The following is a 9,303-nucleotide window of genomic DNA, read 5'->3' on the forward strand; positions in this document are numbered from 1 at the left end:
GGCTTGCAAAGCTAGGGTTTGTGTATGGATCAAACCTTAAAGGCATGACTTGGCTATTCACCTGATCATAGGGGAAATGAAACCCTAATTTGCCTTATCTTTGGTATGTGGATTCAAGAGAACTTCACCATGGTACTCCTCAAGGAATTCAAACCCTAATTTCTTGATGATATGGTTATGGGACCTTGTGGGTGTTCTTTAGGCTTTGTCTTGGCTATCACAACCCTAAGTTAGGTCTCATACATTGTAAATTTGCTTGTGAAGCACCTTGATTCATTCAAATGCATTGGTTGAGGAGTATGCCTCATTGAAACTCTAATCAGGGAGCCTTGGTTCTTGTGTGCCTTGTTGGATTGACTTGTTACATTGTGATTGTTTCAACCATAATTCATTGAAGTGTGGTTCTTTACCACCATTCATGATTCATTAGTCATCAAGCATGCTTTTATTCATGGAAATAATTCACAAAGTTTGATCATTGGGTTTACATGCCTATATGCTTGATGATTCATCTAATCCAAGGCCTTGTTCAAACTTCTATCCATGTCATGTGCATTCTCTTTGCTATTCAAGTCCATTGATCTCGGGTCTTTGATGCATTCAGAGTCTTTGGTCCATGCTTCATGGTTCATTGGCTCATGATCTTCTAGTCTATTGGTTGCACTATTGTTCTCATGGTTCATTATGCATCCTTAGTCCATTAACTTATGATTCAAGTTGCATTCATAATTTCATACATCATCATGCATTCATGGCCATTTGTTCAAGTATTCATGATTCATTTCAAGATTAATTCAAACATAAAAAAAATTATAAGGCATTGTTTTTTCTTTAAATCATTTCATTCAAATTTGTTCATTCAATTAAACAAATATCATTTACAAAGTTCCATATAAAATAAGTTTTCCAAGAAGATGAAGTCATTGGATTATGGAGTTGGTGACGGATCCATAAATTTTAATTAGTGGGGACAAATTTCTTACTATAGTTTTATATAATTAAAAAATTTGTTTAACAATGATATATTATTATCATTATTTTTTCTGTCTTTAAGATTTTTTCCTATATTGATAAAAATAATAGAAGTTGCAAATTTTATAAAACTATTTATAAGAAAAATTATTTGATGGAATAAATAAATAAAAATGAGAAATAAATTTACATAAGAAAATTTTAAGATTACTACAATAAAACTTTGTTATTACCATTATAAATAATATTAATATATATTGAACAAAAGAATTAAAGATTGCAAAATATTATATTTAATTTAATATGGGGGACAATAATTAATATTTAATAGTATATATATAAAGGTATTAAATATTTACTAAACAAATAATTAAATAAGTGGAGGCAAGTGCCCCTAATGGCATACACTTAGATCCTATGGAGTGGTTCTGAGGCAAAGTGATATCACTGTTTGTGATCATGCTCGCGTCAGAAGGTTTAAACTATGTTGAATGTTGTAGTCAACAACTTAAAATGACCTTTGATTGAAGGTGAATCTTTTCAAGAGTTTGTTGGTTGGCGCCTTAATTAGTAGGGATGACAATTTGACCCATCCTCAATAGGCACCCCAAATTTACTTATAACGGGTAGGGTAAAAACTCGTAAAAATGGATACGTGCATAGACTCGGATAATTACCCACACAAAAAAGGGTATGGGTGCAAGTATGGACACATTGGCCGCCCCATACCCGCACACTGTATATTAGCGCCACAAGTGATCACGGGGACCATACCCGCACACTGAATAAAAGCATACAAATACATTAATCCAGAACCATTCAAGCAGGTTTGCAGATTCTCTCACTCTCTCTTCAATCCACAAATTCACATACTCTCCCATTCAAGCAGTTTTGCAAATTCTCTCTGTCATACCCCGAAATTTGCCCATTAATATTACAAGGCATTTCTTAGGCACTCCAACTTATTTTTCAAAGCATTGATCCCAAAAGAACAAAAGCCCAGCTCACAACAGACCCAATCCAGAAAAAGGCCCAAACTAGCTTGCTCGCTAGGCGAGCAACTCCTTCGCCTAGCGAAGCTTGTGATATATCAGAATTTTCGGGCTTCATTCTGAGCCCATTAGGTCACCACAATCACTGTAAATACTGACACTTCAGTCACGAAAAGGGAGAGACGAAGACAGACGAAGACGGACAGAAACCCTGGCATAGAAACCCTAGAGACTAACTCAGAGAATTCCGAGTGAAGAAACCCTGAAGGCCGCTCATCCGCACCGAAGTTACCTCCGCCCAACTCCATCCGATACCAAGAGTGGTCAGACCCTTCAACATCGCAGCTCAGTTGCAAACAGGTTTGCGCATCACTATTGTTTTATGCTTTTAATCGGTAATCTCTACATACCTAAGGCATCATGATTAAATTTTCGGATATGTAATTTGATTTCACGTGTGAATTTAAGTATGCCTGAATATCCTGAATGTTTGTCCATGCTATTCCTGTAATTAAATGCCATAAAGTGCAGGGTTCTGGAGATCATGCTGCTATCAAACTCAAAACCTGTAGCCGCTCGCTAGCACATCGCTAAGCGAGCCTGTAGCGAGCACTCGCTAAGCCTTCGCTAGGCGAAGCAGGAGCGAACGGGACAGTGGCTGTTTTGTTTCTTTTCTGTTCTGCCTTATGTTTATCTAGTCAAGATTTATTATAATTCTGCATTATTTGGCCTGACTTTATGACTGTTGTGTTTATTTTGTGGTGCAATTTTCAATTGTACTTTATCTCGATGTTCTAACCCGTGTGCTGAATTGTGTAAAGGCTTACATATTCCCGAGGAAACGGCCGGCTAGGTATTCCACTTTATGTGTGGGATACCCTTATGGAGATGGATTATGAATTACTTAATTTTAATGTGGAGATTCATCCTAATTGCCTAATTAATTTTAATGTGGAGATTCATCCTAATTACTTAATTAATTTTAATGTGGAGATTCATCCTAATTGATCATAATGCGGAAATTCATCTTAAATACTTAATTGCAAAATATTGTCGTTGAATATGTGATCTTGGACCTCTCTTTGTTGCCTTACGATATTACGGTCATGTCCCGCGAATGTGGGGGTACCCTTAGCCAAGACCCTTCGATTAAATCATCATGTCCCTCTAAAATAAATCATAGTCCCTCGGATGTTGCCTTCGAATATATGATTTTGTCCCTCGATGAACCTTCGGTATAGCCTACGGTTAAATGATGATGGTCCCTTCGAATGCTAAGGTATCCTCACAACTGTTGCCTTCAATGACCAATCGATGACCCTACGATGACCCTTTTATATCCAAAGGATAAAACTACTTACTTTTCAATAGTAAGGACAATTTTACCCTCATAAGGATAGGAAATGCCCATAAAGACCTTGGGTAGGTATAACTCTTAATTGCTTATCCACAACTTAAAATACTTTTTCACACCTCACACCTTTCAAAACTAAGCGAGATAACCACTTTGTATACATTAATTCAAGAATCATTACAAAGTTAAATTCTCCTTTTTAAAACATTTCCTACACATTTCTCAAACACTTTTTCAAAACAAGGAAAACATAAGTGATTAAGCAATTAAGAGCCCATGGATAACCATGGATACAAAGGGTGCTAACACCTTCCCTTTGTATAATGTACCTCCCGAACCCAAAATCTAAATTAAGGTCTTTCCTGTTCTTTTCCACCTTTCCTTATGGGATAAAAGAAAAGTCGGTGGCGACTCTTGCTAACCGCGACATTTGCTTTCTAAAGCAAAAACGCACCAAGTCAGTTCACCGTATGACAGAACTGGCGACTCTGCTGGGGACTATTAAAGAGTGGTTACCTTAAAAACAAGATCACTTATTCAAATTGTCTGATTTACTTTTAAGGGATTGCTTGGGTATTTTATGCTTGAGTGAAAGATCCTACACCCGGATCTAGTGTACCTTAGGTAAGTAGCAATAGATCATCGCGACTATCCGGCGTATACTGGAATGGTTAAAATGATGGCTACGGTTAATGTGACACTTTGGATGTGCTGATGTTCCTCATGTTTACTTGAGGAAAAATTTGGCTTCTGCGTGGTGTCATCAAAGCATTAACCAGACCTTTAGAACCCTAATTGACTCATCCTAGCCATTAGAAAGTAGTGAGATAACTGACTTCGGTTCCGACTGGGGTTGGTTGAGACTCGATACTACACTCTTTGAGATTGGACTTTAGGGAAGCTTCGGTCAACCACTTGGTGTTGCACTGAAGTGGACTTAAAGGAAGGTCGATGATTTGAGATCCTTCTAGAACCCGGTTACTATTCTAGGACAGGTTGAACCAACCAAACTTCAGTGGGGAGGGTGCTTACCTATGGAACTCATGCAAGCCTTAAAACTTAGGAATGATTGTTGTGTGACTTGCTTGTGCTTGTTATTTACTTAACGTCATAACATCATAACATCATAACATCATGGCATTATACTAACCATGTCAAGGACTTAGGGATTTAGCTTTGCTCCGTTAAACAGGTTATGGCTTCCAGGAAGACTATCCGGATCAATTTTGTAGCAATCTCTCCTCAACTCAGGGATTTAGTGTCAGAACTTCCCGATCATGCTCAGTTCATCAAGAAACATGGTTCTCTCCTCAATTTGGTTACCACCGGTTTCAAAGAAGATATGATGAGAGTTTTATTCCAGTTCTTCGACCCTAAACATCATTGCTTCACCTTCCCAGATTATCAGTTGGTACCCACATTAGAAGAATTCTCCAAGTTGCTTGGGATACCTATTCTTGATCAAACACCTTTCAGTGGTTTAGAAAAGATTCCGAAGTCTGAAGAAGTTGCCGCAGCTTTACACATGACAAAGTCCGACATTGAAACTAATTGGGTAACAAGAAGTGGAGTTAAGGGTTTACTTGCCAAATTTCTGATAAATAAGGCCCGAGAATTCCTAAAAGTTATGGATGTCCATGCTTTCAAGGATGTCCTAGCATTACTAATCTATGGTTTGGTGTTATTCCCTAATCCAGACCAATTCATAGACATGAATGCTATTAAGATATTTCTCACTCATAACCCTGTGCCTACCTTGCTTGGAGACATCTTGCATTCCCTTCACACTCGTACTATGAAAAGGCAAGGGACTCTCATGTGCTGTGTACCTTTGTTGTCTAGGTGGTTTATTTTGCACCTCCCTCAATCAGTCTTGAAGAATGATCAAAATTTGAAATGGTCTCAAAGGATAATGTCGCTCTCCCATTCAGACATCCGCTGGTGTCCTCATCTCAAAGAAAACGTTATCATCATTGACCGTTGTGGAGAATTCTCTAACGTACCACTCCTGGGGATAAGAGGGGGTATTACTTATAACCCAGCTTTAACCCTACGTCAGTTTGGTTATGCTCGAAGAGATGGTCCACATGAAATAATCCTTCAAAGCACTGTGTTTGACTATGACAACGACTCTCAAGGTCTCCGTCAAAGGTTTGTACGAGCTTGGGGCATGGTGAAAAGAAGTACTTTAGGACAGAAAAACTCCATTCCTATGGAACCTTATCTCAGATGGGTACGCACCAGAGCTCGTGAACTTGTCATGCCATATCTTGCGGTCGGACCATTGATCGTTGAACCAGAAGTTGAAGGAGGTACTCCTCAGATCATTCCTTATCCAGATATGTCTACCGATGTTGAAGAATTGAAGAGATCCTGGACCCAGTTGAGAGAGGAAAGGGATACTTTTGAAGCCCAGTTCTGTGCTGAAAGGAAGAAAGTGCTAGAACTTACCAACCAGCTTAATGAGGAACGAAGACTCAATGCATATCTTCACCCAAAAAGAAGCCGTCCCTGGGAGACTTGAGTTTTCATTGTATTTTTATTATTATTTTTTTGTAATGAACATTGATTAAGAATTTAGTAATAAAAGTTCCTCTCTTTTTGGTAGTTTACGCAAAGTTAAATTCCAAAAGTCCTTGAAAACATTTCATACATTGCATTGCATAACATAACATTGCATAACAGGTACTCTAAAGGATCATATTCTCACGGTCTTCCTCTTAAACAGAAACATGGCCCTCGAACAAACTGTCAAGGATCTCCAGGCTCAGAACGCTCAATTCCAGGAGATGATCTTGAGCTTATCCAAGGGGCAAGAGGAACTGAAGGCTCTCTTGCTCGAGCAGAAGAAAGACAAGAAAGCTGTGAGTTACATTAACACGGGAAGAAGGCTTAAAAGACAGGCCGCGGGAGTCAAGTTCGGAATTCCGAATGGTCTAGAAGAGGAGACGGAGAATGATTCAGAGGAGGAGAATGTTGATTTCTCCAACCCTGAGGATGACGATGAAGATTATGAAAATGAACAGTACTCTCCAAGAGATGATAAGTACAAGTTGTTGGAAGAACGTATGCTAGCTATGGAGGGTCAGAAGGCGCCCGGTCTGGATTTCAAAAGTTTGGGTCTGGTCTCCGATGTGACCATTCCTCGCTGTCATACCCCAAAATTTGCCCATTAATCTTGCAAAACATTTCTCGAAGTACTCCGACTTATTCTGCAAGGCACTAACCTTAAAGGGACAAAAGCCCAGCTCACAACAGGCCCAATCCAGAAAATGACCCAAACTAGCTTGCTCGCTAGGCGAGCAATTCCTTCGCCTAGCGAACGCTTCGTTATGACACTCGCCCCAGCGAAGCATCAGATCCAGTAAAAGCCCAAACTAGCTGGCTCGCTAGGCGAGCAACTCCTTCGCCTAGCGAAGCTTGCGAACATCAGAATTTTCGGGCTTCATTCTGAGCCCATTAGGTCACAACAAGAGCATTATAAATAGCCAAGCTTCAGTCACGAAAAAGGGGAAGAAAAACAGAGGAAGAAAAACAGAGGAAGACAGACGGAAACCCTGGCATAGAAACCCTGGGGATCAACTCAGAGTATTCCGAGTAAAGAAACCCTGAAGGCCGCTCATCCGCGCCGAAGCTACCGCCGCCCAACTCCATTCGATACCAAGCTCAGTTACAAACAGGTTTGCGTATCACTACTGTTTTATGCCTTTAATCGATAATCTTTACATATATAAGGCATCATGATTAAATTTTCGGATATGTAATATGATTTCATGTATGAATTTAAGTATGCCTGAATATCCTGAATGTTTGTCCATGCTATTCCTATAATTAAATGCCATGAAGGTCAGGGTTCCGGAGATCATGCTGCTGTCAAACTCAAAATTTGTCGCCGCTCGCTAGCACATCGCTAAGCGAGCCTGGAGCGAGCCCTCGCTAAGCCTTCGCTAGGCGAAGCAGGGGCGAACGGGACAGTGGCTGTTTTGTTTCTTTGCTGTTCCGCTTTATGTTTATCTGATCAATATTCATTATAATTCTGCATTATTTGGCCTGACTTAATGACTGTTGTGTTGTGGTGCAATTTCCAATTGTACTTTATCTCGATGCTCTAACCCGTGTGTTGAATGGTGTAAAGGCTTACATATTCCCGAGGAAACGGCCGGCCAGGTATTCCACCTCATGTGTGGGATACCCTTATGGAGATGGATTCTGAATTACTTGATTTTAATGTGGAGATGCATCCTAAATTACCTAGCTGATTTTAATGTATTGATTTCATCAATTTTAACGTGGACCTAATTACCTAATCAATTACGACTATATAATTAATTGTAAAACTTTGCCGTTAAACATGCGATCTCGGACCTCTCTTTGTTACCCTGCGATTACGGTATTACGGTCATGCCCCGCGAATATGGGGATACACTTAGCAAAGACCCTTCGGTTAAATCATCATAGTCCCTCGAGTGTTGCCTTTGTCCCTCGATGACCCTTCAGTATAGCCTACGATTAAATGATGATAGTCCCTTCGAATGCTAAGGTATCCTCACAACTGTTGCCTTCAATGACCAATCGATGACCCTACGATGACCCTCTTACATCCAAAGGATAAAACTACTTACTTCTCAATAGTAAGGACAATTTTACCCTCATAAGGATAGGAAATGCCCGGAAAGACCTCGGATAGGTATAACTCTTAATTGCTTATTCACAATTTAAAACTACTTTTCACACCTTACACCATTTCAAAACATCCTTTTTAGAAAATCACCACTTGGCATACATCCGTACTAGGATCATTACCGAGTTATATTTTTCTAAACAACTTTCAAAACTAAACGAGATAACCACTTTGTATACATTCATACAAGAATCATTACAAAGTTAAATTCTCCTTTTCCAAACATTTTCTACACATTTTTCAAACACTTGTTCAAACGAGAAAAACATAAATGATTGAGCAATTAAGAGCCCATGGATAACCATGGATACAAAGGGTGCTAACACCTTCCCTTTGTATAATGTACCTCCCGAACCTAAGAATCTAAATTAAGGTCTTTCCTGTTCTTTTCCACCTTTCCTTATGGGATAAAAGAAAAGTCGGTGGCGACTCTTGCTAACCGCGACATTGCGATTAAAAACACATTAAAGTCAGTTCACTGTATGACAGAACTGGCGACTCTGCTGGGGAAATTAAAGAGAGGTCACCTTAAAAAAAATCATTTATGTTTTTAAATTGTTCCTTCTTTTAAGGGTATTTTCGAGCGAAAGATCATGCACCCGGATCTAGTGTACCTTAGGTAAGTAGCAATAGATCATCGCGACTATCCGGCGTATACTGGAATGGTTAAAATGATGGCTACGGTTAATGTGACACCTTGGATGTCTTGATGTTCCTCATGTTTACTTGAGGAAAAATTTGGAGTCTGCGTGGTGTCATCAAAGCATTAACCAGACCTTTAGAACCCTAATTGACTCATCCTAACCATTAGAAAGTAGTGAGATAACTGGCTTCGGTTCCGATTGAGGTTGGTTGAGACTCGATACTACACTCTTTGAGATTGGACTTTAAGGAAATTTTGGTCAACCACTTGGTGTTGCACTGAAGTGGACTTAAGGAAAGGTCGATGATTTGAGATTCTTCTAGAACCCGGTTACTATTCTAGGACAGGTTGAACCAACCAAACTTCAGTGGGGAGGGTACTTACCTATGGAACTCATGCAAGCCTTAAAATTTAGGGATGATTGTTGTGTGACTTATTTGTGCTTGTTATTTATTCAACATCACAACATCATAACATCATAACATCATAACATCATGACATCACAACATCATGGCATTATACTAACCATTTCAAGGACTTTTAACATTCAAAACATTTCATACATTGCATAGCATAACATAACATCGCATAACAGGTACTCTAAAGGGATCAATGTTCTCACGGTTTTCCTCCAAACAGAAAAATGGCTCTCGAACAAACT

This window comes from Lathyrus oleraceus, chromosome 2, assembly GCF_024323335.1.
Source record: "Lathyrus oleraceus cultivar Zhongwan6 chromosome 2, CAAS_Psat_ZW6_1.0, whole genome shotgun sequence".
Taxonomy (NCBI): Eukaryota; Viridiplantae; Streptophyta; class Magnoliopsida; order Fabales; family Fabaceae; genus Lathyrus; species Lathyrus oleraceus.